This window comes from Triticum urartu, chromosome 2A (assembly GCF_056163025.1).
Source record: "Triticum urartu cultivar PI428250 chromosome 2A, HENAU_Tu73, whole genome shotgun sequence".
In the NCBI taxonomy this organism is placed as follows: Eukaryota; Viridiplantae; Streptophyta; class Magnoliopsida; order Poales; family Poaceae; genus Triticum; species Triticum urartu.
Window position 1 is genome coordinate 308,042,275 of NC_141874.1, and position 18,441 is coordinate 308,060,715.

At 48.9% G+C, this 18,441-nt stretch overlaps 1 pseudogene; it reads right to left on the reverse strand.

Annotated features, from left to right (window-relative positions):
- Positions 1 to 7,486: 7,486 nt before the first annotated feature.
- Positions 7,487 to 13,083, reverse strand: LOC147984925 (uncharacterized; annotated as a pseudogene).
- Between the last annotated feature and the right edge of the window lie 5,358 nt (positions 13,084 to 18,441).

The window sequence follows — 18,441 nt, forward strand, 5'->3', positions numbered from 1 at the left end:
CCCTTCCCCCGTGCTACTGGGGGCTTTGAATTCTTGTTCGTTGCTATCGACAAGTTTACAAAGTGACCGGAAGTAGGGCCCGGGAGAAAGGTGACTACTCAGCCAGCTATTAAGTTCTTGAAAGGATTGGTGTGCCGCTTTGGGGTCCCTGCCCGGATCATCACTAACAATGGCACCCAATTCACGAGCCACGCCTTCATGCAATATGTTCATGCCCTCAGAAGTAAGATCTCATTCGCCTTAGTTGCTCATCCAAGGAGTAACGGGCAAGCTGAGAGGGCGAACGCTGAAGTGTTGCAAGGACTCAAGATGAGAACGGTTGATAAGATGCACAAGTGTGGCAGGCGATGGATCGATGAGCTACCGGTTGTTCTTTGGTCCCTCAGAACGACATCAAATCGAGCTACTGGGCAGACTCCCTTCTCCCTAGTCTATGGGGCAGAAGTAGTTATCCCCACGAAACTCATTTAAGGGTCACCTCGAGTGCTTTCCTATGATGAAGTAGTGCAGGAACAGCACCGGCGTGACGACACTGTGCTACTTGAGGAGAACCGTCTTTGGGCTGCTACGCTTGTCGCACGCTACCAGCAAGCCCTGCGTCGCTATCACAGCCGCAAGGTTCATGCCTAGAGTTTTGAGGAAAGCGACCATGTCCTTAGGCGCGTTCAGTCCGCCAAGGGTACAAACAAGTTGACGCCATAGTGGGAAGGCCCTTACCGGGTAGTACGAGTCACCAGACCTGGCGCAGTCCGTTTGGAGACTAGAGATGGCATTCAGTTGCAAAACTCATGGAATATCGAGCATCTCCGTAAGTTCTACCCATAAGGCGTGACTGTCGGGCCTTGCTCGGTAGCCACCCTTTTGTACAGGCCTTGCTGATGTTGCATGTAACCCCTTGTACAAAGCCAGGCGCAGACTCTCAGCAACAGAGAAATAAATGAAGTGCTAGGGGACCCCTAAAAAATTGCATGCAAGCATAAGCATATCATGAGCATGGCATGTTCATGTAGCTAAGATCGCATATGGCATCATTTTCATCGCCCTTCAATTGCAGGCTCTTACTATGGACTTTGTCCTGAAGAAGAGAAGAGAAGAAGAGCCTACATTGCTATCCCCAACAAGACAAATAGATAAGTTTTCTCTCTTATACATACATGTTCTGTAAGTAGAGACTTGTGCAGATGAAAACCTTGCCACCTTCGAAAGGTGCTCTCATCCTTTCACTCAAACGTTGCTTCAGTCAGGGTGGTTTATGCTCAGCAGGCCTAGCTCCGCGGCAATGACTTGAGGGTACTGGCAGGATAGCCTGTCGGGGGAAACTTGTTTACATAAATGCATAGAGGCATTTCACCTCTGCATGCACACACTACATGCACAAGTACCCAGCAAAGTTTATCTTCTCATTAATATGCTGATTAACAAGTACAGATCTTACATAATACAAACATGGATAAAAGAGATTACATAATTTAAACTAAAGTTTGGCAAGTGCCTACACATTTTAGATTGAAAAAAGATAAATGCCCATGATGCCTTTTGCTTTGTCCGTCCCCTCCTTGAAACTATAGGAGGAGACATAGGAGACGGAGGGAAGGACTGGCTGGGTGGAACCTTCCCAGGATCAGGATGGTGCCATTCCCGGGCTAGGAGGAAGAAACCGGAGGGCAGGCACGGATGGTCACACTGCGGAGGCCTAGCCCGTGATGATGGTGGTGCCGACAAGCATGCCTCATCTGAGTGGTCATCCTCACTCTTGATGCTTCGTGGGTTACCGCCACCTTCCTCACCGCTGTCGCTAAGGCCCCCCTAAGGGAGTCCTGGATTAGGGGGTCCTCGGGTGTCCGGGCTACTAGATATGAGCCGAACTGATGGGCCATGAAGATACAAGGCATAAGGCCTTCCCACTTGTCCGGGTAGGACTCTCCTATGCGTGGATGGCAAGATCGGTGTCCGGATATGTAATTTCCTTCCTCTGTAAACCGACTCTGTACAACCCTAGGCTCCTCCGGTGTGTATATAAACCAGAGGGTTTAGTCTGTAGAGGCTATCAGAATTCATGGAGGCTAGACAACGAGGGTTTAACCATTACGATCTCGAGGTAGATCAACTCTTGTAACCCCTATACTTATCAAATACAATCAAGTGGGACGTAGGGTTTTACCTCCATTAAGGCGTCCCGAACCTAGGTAAACATCGTGTACCCCCTGTCCCTTGTTACCTTTGATCGTCAGACGCACAGTTCGGTACCCCATACTTGAGATCGGCCAGTTTTGACACCGACATTGGTGCTTTCATTGAGAGGTCCACTGTGTCATCGGTAGAAGGTTCGATGGCTCATTCAATCATCGACAACGATGCTGCTTTCGGGTAAACTTTCCTCCCTGGTCAACCCTTTGTCTTCGGCTGCTTCGCTCTGTGTGCCAATTCAGCTGGTCACCTTGAACAGGTCGATAGCTACGCCCCTGGTCATCAGATCAGGTTCGTAAGCCTGAATTACATCGCTGATATCCTAGGAGACTTGATCTTGGAAGGACTCTCGGCCTCGGCAGCTGTTCCTCATCTACAAGGGGAAAACCTGTTGGATCCACCATCAGGCTCCGTTCAAGAATCAAATAATGTTCCTGCCCTGGCCTCAGATCCAGAGTGGCCACCCTGTCCGAAGACGGGAGCATGAGCCCCGCTAGACCCTCTCCAACTACGGAGCTCCCTGCGGAGACCCAGAGGTGACTATATTACCAGCAGGCCTGGAATCAAATCGGACTCCCCTATCCTCGGGAAGCCGGACTCACCCCTGGATACTAACTCCGAACCCTCGAGGTCTGCGTCTATTGAGAACAATCAGGTGGCGTTTACCATGCACAGCTTCGCAGGTCCCCGATCACCTATCCAACCTTCTCTCCTAAACGAGGCTCTGGACTTAATGCGGTCTCTTGCCATTACAGAATTATCACCTCTGAACTACGCCCAGCCCAAACTAGGGGCTGAGTGTGGGGAATTTTGCGTCCCACCCACCACCCATTTGGTAGCCACTGTCGAGGACTTGACCGACATGCTATACTATGCCTCCGAAGACATCGACGGTATGGACGATGATGCCAGAGCCGACCCAGGCCAGAACCTGCTTATCATTGGGCGTTCGACGGCCACCTCTACATACGACGTACATATGGTGGATACACCCAAAAAGGACGACGACGGCACACAAGACACGATGGAGGACAAGCCCGTCGAAGCACCACCAAAGCGCCGGCGTCAATGGCGCCGCTCACGATTGCGTCGGGAAAAAGACAGTAATGCCGGTATCGGAGACAATAGCACCCCAGACAATGCCGAAGACTCCAACCACTTTGAGCCTGCCCTCGAGCAGGATGAGTGGGAGGAAGGACAAGTCAACCCAGACGAACCAGTCGAGCATGAGGATTCGGAAGACAGTAACTATCTACTGGTCTCTAAATAGGATATCAGCCTCGGCAACAATGATCTCATTGTGCTAGAGGAGCCCCTCGAGCAAGAGCGCTTCAAGCGACAGCTAATCGCCACTGCGAGGAGCGTAAAAAGAAACAGTAGCAGCTTCAAGCCGAACAGGATACGCTCAACGACAGATGAACCAAGGTCTTGGCTGCCGAAGAATATGGTCTCAAGCGCCCAAGAAAGAGTTATATGAAACATAGGTACTACCACAATTTGACAAAAAGGCCCTTGAGCCAATACCGTGAATGTATAATCATGCTGACGAACCAGACCGACCACCACGTGGACGAGACAAAATGGCTACTTACGCCGGACACCAACCCGCACCACGCCACTGTCATGGCAAAGAGGTAGCGGCTCCGGGATACACCTACGACTTACATCAGGACCTGGACAATAGAGTCGGTCAGACGAGATCAATCTATGGATCAAGGGGACGTGCTCCAATGCAAGATGATGGCCATCAAGCTTGGCGCGATAAGCATAACCAACCTCGGGCCGAAAACCGAACACAGATGTCATCTGAACTCTGTCATGATGTCACCCGATACAGAGGCGCCGCACACCCCTTGTGCTTCACTTATGAGGTAATGCAGCACCAGTTTCCAGAAGGGTTTAAACCCATAAACATTGAAGTATATGATGGAACGACGGATCCCGCTGTATGGATTGAAGATTTTCTTCTCCATATTCACATGGCTCGCGTTGACGATCTCCATGCCATTAAATACCTCCCCCTAAAGCTAAAGGGACCAGCACAGCACTGGTTGAATAGCCTCCCAGAGAACTCTATTGGCAGCTGAGAATACTTGGGGATGATTTTCGAGACAACTTCCAAGGTACTTATATCTGGCCACCGGACGCAGATGACCATAGTCACATAGTCCAGTAACTCGGAGAGTCAGCTCGCAAACTCTGTACTCGGTTCTTAATAAAAAATAACCAAATCGTCGACTATCCAGACGTCGAAGCCTTAGTGGCCTTTAAGCACAGCGTCCGTGACGGATGGCTCGCCCGACACCTCGGTTAGGAAAAGTCGATGACTATGGCAGCTCTTACTGCACTCATGACCCGCTTCTGCGCGTGTGAAGATAGCTGGTTGGCTCGTAGAAGCAATAGCACCAGCGACCATGGCACTTAGAATGCCAGGGCTGGCAACGGAAGGCCACGACATAACAGAAACAAGTGTCGGGACAACAATGATGAAAATGAAGATACATCGGTCAATGCCGGATTCAGTGGCTCTAAACCCAGTCAGCGGAAGAAGCCATTCAAAGGAAATAGGGATGGTCCATCCAATTTGGACAAGATACTTGAAAGGCCTTGCCAGATTCATGGCACCCCAAACAAGCCTGCCAACCATTCTAACAAAAACAACTGGAGTTTTAAACAGGCTGGTAAGTTAAATACCGAACACAAGGGGAAAGGGCCTCAAAGCGAGGAGGATGATGAGCCCCGCCCACCGAACACAGGGGGACAGAAGAAATTTCTCCCTAAGGTAAAAACAGTAAACATGATATACATCACACATATCCCAAAGAGGAAGCACAAGCGCACACTAAGGGACATCTACGCCATAGAGCCTGTCGCCCCAAAACTCAATCCATGGTCGGCCAGTCCATTCACCTTCGATCGCAGGGACCACCCAACTAGTATCCATCACGGAGGTTCAGCGGCCCTAGTACTCGACCCAATCATTGATGGACACCATCTCACTCGAGTCCTTATGGACGGTGGCAGCAGTCTTAACTTGATTTATCAAGACACTCTTCGTACCCTTCAAGAATCAAGCCTAGTAACACCACCTTTAAAGGAGTGATACCTGGCGTAGAGACCCGCTTCATGGGCTCATTAACATTGGAAGTCATCTTCTGTTCGCCGGATAACTTCCGAAGTGAGAACTTGATCTTCGACATCGCCCCTTTCGCAGTGGCTATCACGCGCTGCTTGGACGGACTGCCTTCGCCCGTTTCAACGCTGTCCCGCACTATGCTTATTTAAAGCTCAAAATGCCTGGACCGCGCAATGTTATCACAGTCAATGGAAACATGGAACGCTCCCTCCATACTGAGGAGCACACCGCGGCCCTTGCGGCCGAGGTATGCAGCGGTCTCATCAAGCCGAACACTTCATCGTTCATCAAGCCCCCAGACACTGCTAAGCAAGTTCGGCCTACTCTGCAAAATGAAAGCTCGGTGGATCTAGAGCTGGCCTAGCAGTTTCGGCTCCGCCGGTCACCCAGTGAAACCATGGCACGTGTACCGCGTGTGCATAATTACGCACTTAAAATAACCTAGGCAACGACGGAGGCACACTACGGAGAAGGTCCATAAAACGGCTTGACCCCATTTGGACCTTAACCATTTTCCCCTCTTATACTACAGGTTCATTAAAACCTAGCCACCCTATAGTCGGGCAAGGGCCCTTTTCGAGCCTCCTTTTGTATAAACGGCCGTCAGCTACTCCTTTCAAAGGATTTTCTACCAAGGGGAAACGGCGCAGACGTGCGGCAGGGCATCAATGGCATCAATGGGATTTTTAGGCCCTGTATATAGCTTCCCTTGTGTGCAAATTCTCGGCATGTAAAATAGCCTTGATGTCTATGGCATTATCTGTAATAGCACGTTTTGACGTATTAATCAGAGTATATAGGAAATAGTTCATCGCCAACCCCTATTCGGTATTGGCTTATTTTACCATCTGCATTCCCTCCTTGCTTCAGATTGCAACATATACTTTAGTTCGGCCTAAATGTCGGGGGCTCTAGTTGGCCACGTATTTTTTCAAAAGTCCAAACTCTTCTAGGTATACTTCGGCATCCCGAATATTGCATTATATGCATCATCTCTAAATCATGTCTTTGGTCTATAGTTGGGTTGCCCAGCTCTTGTGGTTACCACCTTACGTTCCGCTAGTTTGGCTAAGGTAGTAACGGGAGAACTATTGCGGTCGTGTTTCTCGTTCGTTTAGTCAAACACCTCAGTAGATAAAGCCGAAAACCGACTGTCATGATATGGCGAGAGCTGTTCGGCGATTCGGAGACTTACTATGAATCATTCATTTACTCCGTGCTATACGAAGGGCTGGTCTTCACCCAGTCATGCGACAAAGGCATCCTAGTCCGGACGGCCGCTTATGCACCAGGGGCTAGTACATAGCCCCACTTTCAAACTCCTATGGCTAAGTGAAAGTAATAAATCTACATTGCCTGATTGCCTAGTTCGCTACACACACACCTCCTTTATGGACCAAGACATTGGGTCAAGTGTGATCATGCATTATACTGAACACCCCGTAGCATCTACGTGGGGGCTGAAGCCCGCGACTGCCAAACTTTCAGAGATAAAACGGCCGCAGGGGAGGAAAATAACTCCAGATAAAAGGCATAAAATATATTACAAGCCTTGGTTCACCAAACAAAGTTTTAACATCCCTGATAAATTCACTCAAACATAACATCCGTTGAGCATTGGCCCTCTACTATTCGGGCACCCACTAGGACATCTTCAAAGTACCTCTCCGGCTTGTGGTGGTCCTTGCCTTCGGGCGGGCCGGCGGTTGCGACAACAGTGGCCTTCATCTTCGCCCAACGCATCTTGACACGGGAAAAGTCCATCCGCGCACCCTCTATGTACGTCGAGCGCTTCACAACTTCAGCTCGGGGCAGCGCATCGATGAGTCGCCTCACCAAGCCGAAGTAGCTTCTAGGAATGGGTTTGGCTGGCTAGAGATGGACTATGACATCCTTCATGACCAAGCCAGACATCCTATGAATCTCTAATAGTTGCTTCATATGGTTGCTCAATAGCGTCGAGTGCTCCAGCGTCAGGAACTAAGACTAGAACAACTTCTCTGTCGAGTTCCCCTCCTGGGCTCGGAAGAACTACGCGGCGTTGGCGGCACTCCTCGGCAGATCCACAAAGGCATCTGGAGAACTCCACAGACGAGTGAGCAAGGCATATCCTTTACCTTCAAATATACTCTGCAAAAGAAAGGGCTTACCAGCCACTATTTGTTAGACCCACTGGATCTCTACACGAGCACTCTGGGACTCGGTCCGTGCCACTTTTGACTCCTGGAGTGCCTTGGCCAGTTCGGCTGCTTCGGTCATTATCTTATCCTCCAAGGCCTCGAACTTGCCGATGGCGTCCTTTAGTTCTCGATCCACTTCGGCCACCCTCTCCTCGTGTTTGCGGCGGGCGACATGTTCGGTCTTCAATTCCGCGGCCGATTTGTCAGCGGCTGCTCTATTCGCCTTCGCCTCCTCCTTAGTTAGGGCAAGGGCGCTCTTGAGGGCCTTGACCTTGGCCACGCCAACTACATTCATAATCACAGCAGTAAATGAGTTCAACTTCGAATTTGCATATTACTTCAGATATATTATCAAACACTTTAAAAGTACACGCATACCTTGCGTCTCATCGAACCGCTTGTAAATGCGGTCGATTTCATCATCGACCAACTTCAGTTTTCGATTAAGCTCAGAAACTTCGGCGGCCTGGGCGGTCGCTGCCAACAGGGAAGCATGTTATAAAATAGAAAAGTATGTCACCTCTTCTGAATACTATGTGATCCTTTGTTCGCCTTTTTTAGCACCAGACAGAGTATCAGGGTGCGGTGCTCCTCCACGAGCATTACGTCACATACTTTGAAGCGTCTATATACAAGTATATTTCCTTCATATGAAAAAGCGTCTAGAGCATTACGTCGCATACCTCGAACCTATTAGCTGGCTGGTGAAGGCTTCGTTCAGCCCGCTCTTGACAGACTGGACCTTCTCTACCACCGCACCCATCAGGGTGCGATGCTCCTCCACGATGGAAGCATGTCGCAGTGCTTCCACCAGAGTATTCGGCGCCTCCGGATTAGTGGAGGCCACCACCGAAGCTGATGCTCCCCCTCCTCCAAAGGGGGTTGCTTGCCCGATTCCGAGCCATGTTGGTCTCTGGAATAATGTCTGGCTGGGGGCTGGCCTGGTCAGCCCCCCCCCCCTGTCGGTCCCCATGGGGGTCGCACCCCCCATGTCTTCGGCAGCCGAGGTATTACTCTCGGGCGCCGCCTCGCCAACCTCACCCACATCTCCGTGGCCTGGAGAGGTCCTTTGGGACAACACCTGGTGTCTTCTGTGATGATTGGCGAAGGGGCTCGCGGGGGCGTCTCGCTCTCTGCCATCTCTGGTGGCAGAGAACTCCCCTCAGATAGCGAAGGGTTGGGGAGGTCGCGAGCAGTGCGAAAGGACACACAGTATAATATGTTATATTATGAAAACATAATGGACCGAAGACGTATAATAAATCATTCAATACTTATGATTCGGCCAGGGGCTTCACCCTGGGAAGCCTCTTGGGCATGGGTTCGGCCTTTGAATCCGAACCATCCGAGAGGGCCATCTTCCCCCTCTTGGGCGCCTCCTCCTCCGGGTCTGTGGAGGATGCCCTCTTCTTCTGTAACACCCACAATGCGGGTATATCTCCCACGTGTCGGGGTACGACTTAGAGGCATAGCCGCATGGTAGGTTTGTCGCAAGAGGGGTAATCTTCCCACAATCCCATGTACTAAATAGAAAGGGATAAAAAGTTGGCTTACAATCGCCACTTCACACAAATACAAGTTAAACATACATCATCCAGAGTACAAACAAGGTCCGATTACGGAACCAAAATAAAAGAAGACAACCCCAAATGCTAGATCCCCGATCGTCCCAACTGGGCTCCACTACTGATCAACAGGAAACAAAAAAACACAACGAACAAGATCTTCATCGAGCTCCCAAACTTTGAGCTCGGTTGTGCCACCTGCGCTGGTATCATCGGCACCTGCAACTGTTTGGAAGTATCTGTGAGTCACGAGGACTCAGCAATCTCACACCCGCGAGATCAGGACTATTTAAGCTTATGGGTAGGATAGGGCAATGAGGTGGATCTGCAGCAAGCACTAAGCATATATGGTGGCTAACATACGCAAATAAGAGCAAGAAGAGAAGCAACGCAACGATCGTGAACTAGAAGTGATCAAGAAGTGATCCTGAAACTACTTACGTTCAAGCATAACACAAGAACCGTGTTCACTTCCCAGACTCCGCCGAGAAGAGACCATCACAGCTACACATGCGGTTGATGCATTTTAATTAAGTTAAGTTTCAAGTTCTCTACAACCGGACATTAACAAATTCCCATCTGCCACATAATCGCGGGCATGGCTTTCGAAAATTTAAACCCTACAGGGGTGTCCCAACTTAGCCCATCACAAGCTCTCATTGTCACCGAAGGATATTCCTTCTCCCGAGAAGACCCGATCAGTCTCGGAATCCCGGTTACAAGACATTTTGACAATGGTAAAACAAGACCGGAAAGACCGCCCAATGCGCCAACATCCCGATAGGAGCTGCACATATCTCGTTCTCAGGGCAACACCAGATGAGACAAGCTACGAGTAAAACCAGACCTCGAGTTTCCTTGAGGTGGCCCCGCAGGCGGCTTGGTTCGGACCAACATTTAGACGAGCACTGGCCCGAGGGGTTAAAATAAAGATGACCCTCGGGAGAGAGACTCCCAAGGGAAAAGTAGGTGGTGGTGAGGCAAATGGTAAAACCAAGGTTGGGTCTTGCTAGAGGAGTTTTATTCAAAGCAAACTGTCAAGGGGTCCCCATAATACCCAGCCGCGTTAGGAACGCAAAATCAAGGAACATAACACTGGTATGACGGAAACTAGGGCGGCAAGAGTGGAACAAAACACCAGGCATAAGGCCGAGCCTTCCACTCTTTACCAAGTATATAGATGCATTAAATTAAATAAGATATATTGTGATACCCCAACAATATCCATGTTCCAAACATGGAACAAACTTCATCTTCACCTGCAACAAGCAACGCTATAAGAGGGGCTGAGCAAAGCGGTAACATAGCCAAACAACGGTTTGCTAGGAAAGGCACTATATGGGAGGCATGATATAGCAAGTGGTAGGTAGCGCGGCATAGCAATAGAGCGAACAACTAGCAATCAAAGATAGAAGTGATTTTGAGGGTATGGTCATCTTGCCTGAAATCCTGCAAGAAAGAAGAACTAGTCCATGAAGAAGACAAACGGACGAAGTCGAACGAATCCTCACAAACGCGACGTTATCGGAACCAACCCGAAGAAGCAACACCGAAAAGAAACAAACAACATAGTAAACAACCATCGCATAAGCATGGCATGATGCACAACCAAGTATGATGCATGTCCAGTTTAATGAGGCATGGCATGGCAAAGTGCACAAACAATACTACAAATTAAGTGGAGCTCAATGTGCAATGACTGGCATATTGACGGAACACCACATTCAAGTTATTTAGTTCGATCTCGTCTATGTGCCCAACAATATTAAATGTTGATTAACATGGCAAGAGGTGAAGCATAATAAAACTACTTAACTAGGCAAGTTTAAACGAGGCTGGAACAACAAACAACAAGTCCGAAAAATCATCATGTGCATATTTTAGATTTGGTACTGCTCTGCCCTAAACCATATTTTAGAGTTATTAAACATGCAAAGTGATGCCACCATGCTAAACTAGGCATTTTTCTACCCCAATTACATATAAAGTTTATTAAATTTGGAGCTACGGTTATTTAGTTCTGAAATAAAACATTTTAACAAGTTATTTAAGCAAATTTAATCAAACATCAGTTTAAGCATTTTAAACATAGATGAAAATGGCATATTATGAAACTAGATGAAATTCTAGTCATATCACGTATATAAGTTGTTTTAATCCGATGCACGGTTGTGGAGATATTAAATGCATGAAGTGCAAGGGCTTTTCTGTAAAATTGCTTTACACTGGATACTTACAGAAATTCACAGATCCTAAAAAAACTATACAGGACGAAACTGGCAGCTTAGCCCAATAGGAGGGAAAGAAATAAAAAAGGAGGGGTGCGGGGTGCCTTCACCATGGGCCAAGCCCAAGTTGGTGGGGAGGAGGCGCGCTGGGCCTAACCTTGAGTAAGAGGACGGTCAATGCGAGCGCTCGGGCAGCGCAGCTCGATGCAGAAAAGTCCTTGCTCGTCTCCCTCGCTCGAACAGAAGGAGGCGGCGCTGGGGACTCGCGGCAGGGCCAGCAGGCGCGGGACTTGGAGCTCGGGGAGGATCCGGGCGGCGGTGGCTTGCAGCTAGGGCGGAAGGTGAGGCGGAGGAGCGGGAAACGACGAGGAGGAGGCCAGCCGGACTTGGCAGCGTCTCCATGGTGCTGGTTTGGGGCGTCGGTGTTCCTGTGAAGCAAAGAGAGACACTGAGATGTGTTGTTGCCGCCGGCCTCCTCCCTTGCTCGCCGGAGCTCGACCTCCCTGCCTCACTCAGCTCTCGAGGAAAAAGAAGACTAGAGGAAAGAGATGGACACACACGCCAAGAAAGAAAGCCAATTAACTTTGCCAAGAGGCCTTTCTCCTTGGTCACACGAGAGACTACATCTTTTCCTCAACCCTCACGGACTCATCATTTCATTACTCCAATACAGTACATATATATACGCCAGGGGTAGGACACACCCACTAACCCGACCACCACGTTGGCCACTAACCAACTAACGCTACGTACTTCATGCATACCCATGCACTAGCCAGCCACTACCCTCGGCAACTAATCCCACTAGCCCATGGTCTTATCTTTATCCCTGGAATCGCTCCAACAAACAGATGACTTAGCCATACAACTAGCTACTTATGCATGCTAACAAACTCATCCATGCACTCTACGACTCGGCCATTTCACCGCACACCACGGCCAGCTCTCCGGATGACGTACACGTCAAGATTTGTGCTAAGAATTTCCTCCCTAATCTTGACACAGCTCGTCGTCGGCCGTTGCTGGTGCAGCTCCCGTAATCGTCATTGCCAAGGCCGCCGCTACAACCTTCTCGACGCTTGATGCAGCCTCCATCCTCTTCCTTGACGACACATGTCGAGCTCCTTCTTCGTCGGTGACACACGTCGGACGCCCCTCTGTGCCCCGCATGTCCCGCGCACACCCGGCGAGCCCGACCGCACCAGTGCGTCCCGCACGTCCCGCGTGCACCCGACGTGTCCGACGAGCCCGACTGCACCAGACGCTCACTGGCGACGTCTCCGCATCCGCCATGGCAGCCGCCAGCGACAAACGCCGGAAGGATGTAGCCGAACTCGAGCACGGACTCGAGCACCACGGCGACATACACCTCCTCCCAACATCAAACGCACGCTCGTACGCGTGCCCGCGGTCCCGACGCGCCTGACACGTCCAGTGTGCACCCATAACACGCACCGGTCGCGCCCGGCTCGTCGGCGCGGCTTATTGTCCTGCACCGCTGCGGCCTCAACCATAGCGCAACACCTCCATGCCGGCACGCCGCACCACCGCAGGCTCTGCGTCACCACGCAGGTCCGCCACGGCCGCCGCCGCTCCGTGCCATGCGCCTCCACGGTTGTTGCGCCGAGCCGCCGCGACCTCTGCGCCACCACGTAGGTCCTCCGCGACCTCCTCGTCTCTGCGACTACTGTGCTTTTCGCGCGCACGACATCACACAACACATCCGCGGACTCACCGCGCGTCGCCGTTGCCACGCGCTCACCGCGTGCCGCAGCCGATGCTTCCATGTCGGCTGTGCATGCCGCGTCCGCCGCGGACGCCACCGCGTGCCACAGACGCCCCTCAAACCTTGTGGCTCTGATACCAATTGTTATTGCCACTGGCCTCCTCCCTTGCTCGCCGGAGATCGACCTCCCTACCTCACTCAGCTCTCGAGGAAAAAGAAGACTAGAGGAAAGAGATGGACACAGACGCCAAGAAAGAAAGCCAATTAACTTTGCCAAGAGGCCTTTCTCCTTGGTCACATGAGAGACTACATCTTTTCCTCAGCCCTCACGGACTCATCATTTCATTACTCCAATATAGTACATATATATACGCCAGGGGTAGGACACACCCACTAACCCGACCACCACGTTGGCCACTAACCAACTAACGCTACGTACTTCATGCAGACCCATGCACTAGCCAGCCACTACCCTCGGCAACTAATCCCACTAGCCCATGGTCTTATCTTTATCCCTGGAATCGCTCCAACAAACAGATGACTTATCCATACAACTAGCTACTTATGCATGCTAAAAAACGCATCCATCCACTCTACGACTCGGCCGTTTCACCGCACACCACGGCCAGCTCTCCGGACGACGTACATGTCAAGGTTAGTGCTAAGAAGATGGAGAAAGGAGAAGCACGGGGGAAGAGAAAGCGAGGCAGAAGGGACGACGCTGGCTGGTACTCACCAGCGACTGGAGGCAGCAGTCTAGCAGAACAACAGAGGCGTCGGCGTGAAGACGAGGATGCCGGACGCGGCAGCGGCGGGATGGGGAGGACGCGGAGGGAGGCGCAAGCCATCGGGCCGGGGCAGATCCGGCCATCTCCGAATGCGGTGGCCCACGGTCTTGGTGATGGCGGTGCAGAGGGCGGCATCCATGGGTCCATGGCTAGGTCTGCGGCGGCAGCGTGGGGTTCCTGAAGAGGAGAGAGAGGTGAGGGAGTCGGGGGAAAAGGGAGGCCATGGGAGAAGGAGGGAAAGGGAAGGAGAGGGTTCCTGAAGGAGTCACCGATGGCAGGGCTCGTCGGAGCTGCGGAAGCTGCACCTGCTCATCACCGGCGGGGAGGGCTGGCTCGTTCCACTCGGGTTTGAGCTCCTGCGGGGCTCATGCATGGGAGGCTGCTCGAGGCCGCTGCGGAACAGCTGGATCCAGGGCCTCGGTGGGATGAATTGGGACGATGAGGACCATTCGATTTGGATCGGAAGGTCTAGAACAACGGAGGGGAGCTGCATGGGTTGGTTGGCTGGAAGTGGGTGCGTGAGAGGATTGGGCAGATGGGGTTTGGAGGGATCCCGACGTGGGAGGCGGCGGCGGCGCGACCGGACAGGCTCCCTAGGTTTTAGGTTTTAGGGTTGGACTAGTTTAGGTAGGTTTTCATCTGCTATAAATAGCAGGTAGCAACTGGGTAGGGGCTATCTAGACTCTCCGATCATAATTGGATGGACGAAAAAAATAGGCTAGGGGGTCCAATGAATAAAACGAGGATGTTTTAGGGATGTTTGGGGATGATCCGGACCCAACAGTGATGAATGCCCAGGTCGGTTTCGGGACAACTTTCGGACGCGCGTGAGGAGGGCCGCGGCCTGACGGGAGAGGTTAGGTTGGGCCTGGAGGTGAGTGGTAGTGAGGTGTGCAGAAAGCCTTGGGCTGGGATAAGAGAAGAGGGAGACTCGGTGACTGTTTCCAGAGACCGAAAACGTCCGACGTTTGACCGACTACTATTGCCGCTATATTTATCCGTTGGGGCATCAAACGAACTCCGAATGCGATGAAACTTGGAAGGCGGCCTACTGCCAACATAACAACACCGCATGCCAACTTTCAACCCATTCCGAGAACATTTTCTGGCCACTTATAAAATAATATTTCGGAGGTGACGCGGGCGCGTGCGAGTGTGTTTGGGCTCAGAATGGACAACGGAAGGAACTGGGAGACCCGGACGAATGCAAGTTTTGAAAACATGATGATGCAATGCACATGATGATATGGCAAGATGCAACATGCAAGCGAATGACATGGCAACGACGGCGAATAACTGGAAGACACCTGGTGCAACGGTCTTGGGGTGTCACAACACTCCACCACTACAAGAGGATCTCGTCCCAAGATCTAGGATGGCACCGGAGAAAAACGGAAGAGGAAGAGAAGAGGTAAAATAAGTTGCTTCTTGGACAAATGAGTGAAACCATGAACCTTGAGAGGTTGAACAAATTGAAAGACAGAATGCAACGAAGATGAGCCAAGTAGAAAACACTCCGTTAGAAAAGAGGAACAAGGAACATTACTAGAACCTTGTAGGTTGAAAGACATAATAAAAAGGTTGCAATGGACAAGAAGTACATGCAAGCACTCCGGTAGAAATGAGATGTACAAGGAAGGATAAAGATCAATTACAACAACACTCCGGTTGGAAATGGAAGGCATATAATATGAACTTGGAAAAATGAAAGCACTTGGATGAGAGTCCGGTTAGAAGAGGAATGATAGACACAACACTCCGGTTAAAACTAGAGAAGGAATAAGGATGATATAATTTGGGCAGCATTCCGACTGTAAATGGACGAAATTGAACATGAACTTGACAAAACAAAATGATGGGTCGACGAGAGAAACATCACAATGCCTCCGAAACAAATGTAAGAAAGGAATCAAAAGAACGGAGGAGAAGACCACATCTTCTACCTCAAATGAGCTTAAAAACATCTTTAGGAGAAGGGTCGAACGAAGTTGTTGGAAAACCAACAACAACAAAAATAAACTTGTTGTGGGCTTATGGAAAACACTTCGAAATCTTGAGGTGAAATTCTGCCACTAACGAAAAACAATAGATTTGTATTGATATAAACAAGGAGACGAGAAACTTATCTCACTGGGAGGATAAATGAAGAACTTGGGTCATTTATGAGCACCAATAATAGCAAAATCCTTAGGGAAAGCTTTAGGTGAAATATAACCCAAGATAACTCCAATGAAGAGATTGATTGGTTGAAAAGATCTTATGAACGAATTGAAAATGATGGGTTTACAATATGTCATCCCGGACAACTTGTGAATCATGAAACACCAAACAATTGTCAAAATGACTTAACACCACCTCAAAAGATATGGTAGGACGAATTACACTTCGGAATGCAAGATGAAGAATACTTGAGCTCCTCTGAAAAGAATCTCGATGAACGCTTCGAGAAGGAATTAAATCCTTGATGAACCACCATGTAGAAACTCCACCATGCATTGTGATAAAAAGAAACTCCATGAAGAACTCTAGTAATAAAGTGATGATAAAAAGAAAGAGAAGTTGAAAACACAATGTAAAGCCTTGTAATGATTTAGATGGATCTTCGTGGTGATATAATTGAGAGAGCTTGGAACTCCGGGAAAAGAAAAGATGCAATTGAAACCAAGAATGTGATATGATGAACAAACTCCAGGAAGAAGAGACTAGATCACTTGGATGAAACAACAATAAGAATTACGTTATGCGTATCCTTCACAAATTTAAATTGATGACAAGCAATGGATTTGGCATACTACTTATCCTCATAGAATGGATTAAGAGAGATATAGCGTAAACTTGAGAAAAGTCTTGAACAAGCCACCGGTAGGATTTGGAAACAACGAATGAATCGATATAATACAAGGAGAAGAGGAATCTTGAATGAACCACCGTAAGAATTGAAAAACAAACAAATTAAAGGGATGAATCACTGGTAAGAATCTGAAAATGAAAAAAGATACTTGGGGAAATTTAGATACAAGAGAATGAAGAGATCACGAGCTGATTAGATAAAACTTGAATGATGCACCGGTGTGATTTGGAGGATGAGAGTTGAAAGATGAGAATGGATAAACCCGAAATGATGGCCTTCGGAGAATCAAACTGGAAAGAATCTTGAATTGCTCTGGATGGCTGAAAAGAATTCTCACAATCGAAAACAATTATGAGAGGATGGCGTCAAGCTTGAACTTCGCATCTTTTGGAAGAACGGATAAGATTTGGAGGAAAAACTCTTTTTCAGTCTTCAAATGCAGAGAATGACAATGAGAAACAACACCATGAATTGTTGAGACACTCCGGAATGAAAATTAGAAAGGTTGAACCAATGATGGAAGAATTTGACCAGTCTTGGAGAAATACATATGACTGATGATAATTAATTCTTAGGTCAAACTTGGAAAATAATTTGAGAGTAGCTATGAGAAAATTAGAAGAGTAAGGTAAGATCCTGGGAAAAGACCTGTGGGTTAGGGCCCACTCAAAAGAAACAACGTTGAATGATTACTTGAAAGGGAGATTACGCCGGTTAAATTACATGGCTTGAATGAGATAACAACCTCGAAATAGCTTGAACGGATTGATAGTGGAGACACAAGTCTTCTAAGATATCTTTGGCGCTCTAGATAAACAAGAATAACAAGAGGTGAATGATTAAGAGATGCACCGACATGAGAAAGCATTTGAACCGAGGAAAAGGATATGATCGGCAAAACTTGACTTGAATCCACCGAAGAAGAAAACGAGTGAAGAGTGACGAACTTGAGGCTTCCTCAGTATCTTCTTGAGAATCACCGGATAAGAATATTGACGAAAAAGAATGGAGAGACTTCACTCAATAAAATGGATACTTGATTAAGAAATCCGAGTCCTTGAAGAAAAAATGGGTGGGAGGGTGGGAAAAAAACAACTTGGAATGAATGAAACAAACACCATTGAGAATACTTAGAGTTGATCTTGCGAATCTTGAAAATGATCGGATCCACTTGAAGAGAGACACACCGGTTGAAAGGATTGATTTGACATTGAAGCAACTCGAATACCACAACTCAAAACAAAAACAAAGGATTGGCTTGCAGAATAAGCCGGAAACAAACATATGATAGATACCATATCGTATCATGTGTCTATTGAAAAGATATCCTACGAGATACTTGAATTCCCACCTATAAACTCCCAAAACTTTATGGTTATGCAATCAAGTGTTGGGGATACAGGGGAAGCATAATATCTCACCCAAACTAGCAAATCCTACATCCAGTTGTATCCATCCTTCAACACATAACCAAGAAACCTTCAGAAATCATTTAACTCAACCTTCAAAAAGCATCTGTTATACGAGTTATGGCAATACTCCCGAACTCCCGCCCCAGTACTGGGTGGCATCGAGGTTATCTCACCAACAACTTCATAAAAGAGATTTTCGATGTCGGCGAACTCAGGTATTCCAGAACTGCAACGATAAAATTGTGACGACAACACCTCGGAGTTCAACTCCCTGGGACACTGCCACAACCCCTAAATGTCAGGAGGCACCAAGAACAATGTTCTCGTCACAAAACCATCGGAACGATTCCAAGATACCCGCGTGATCC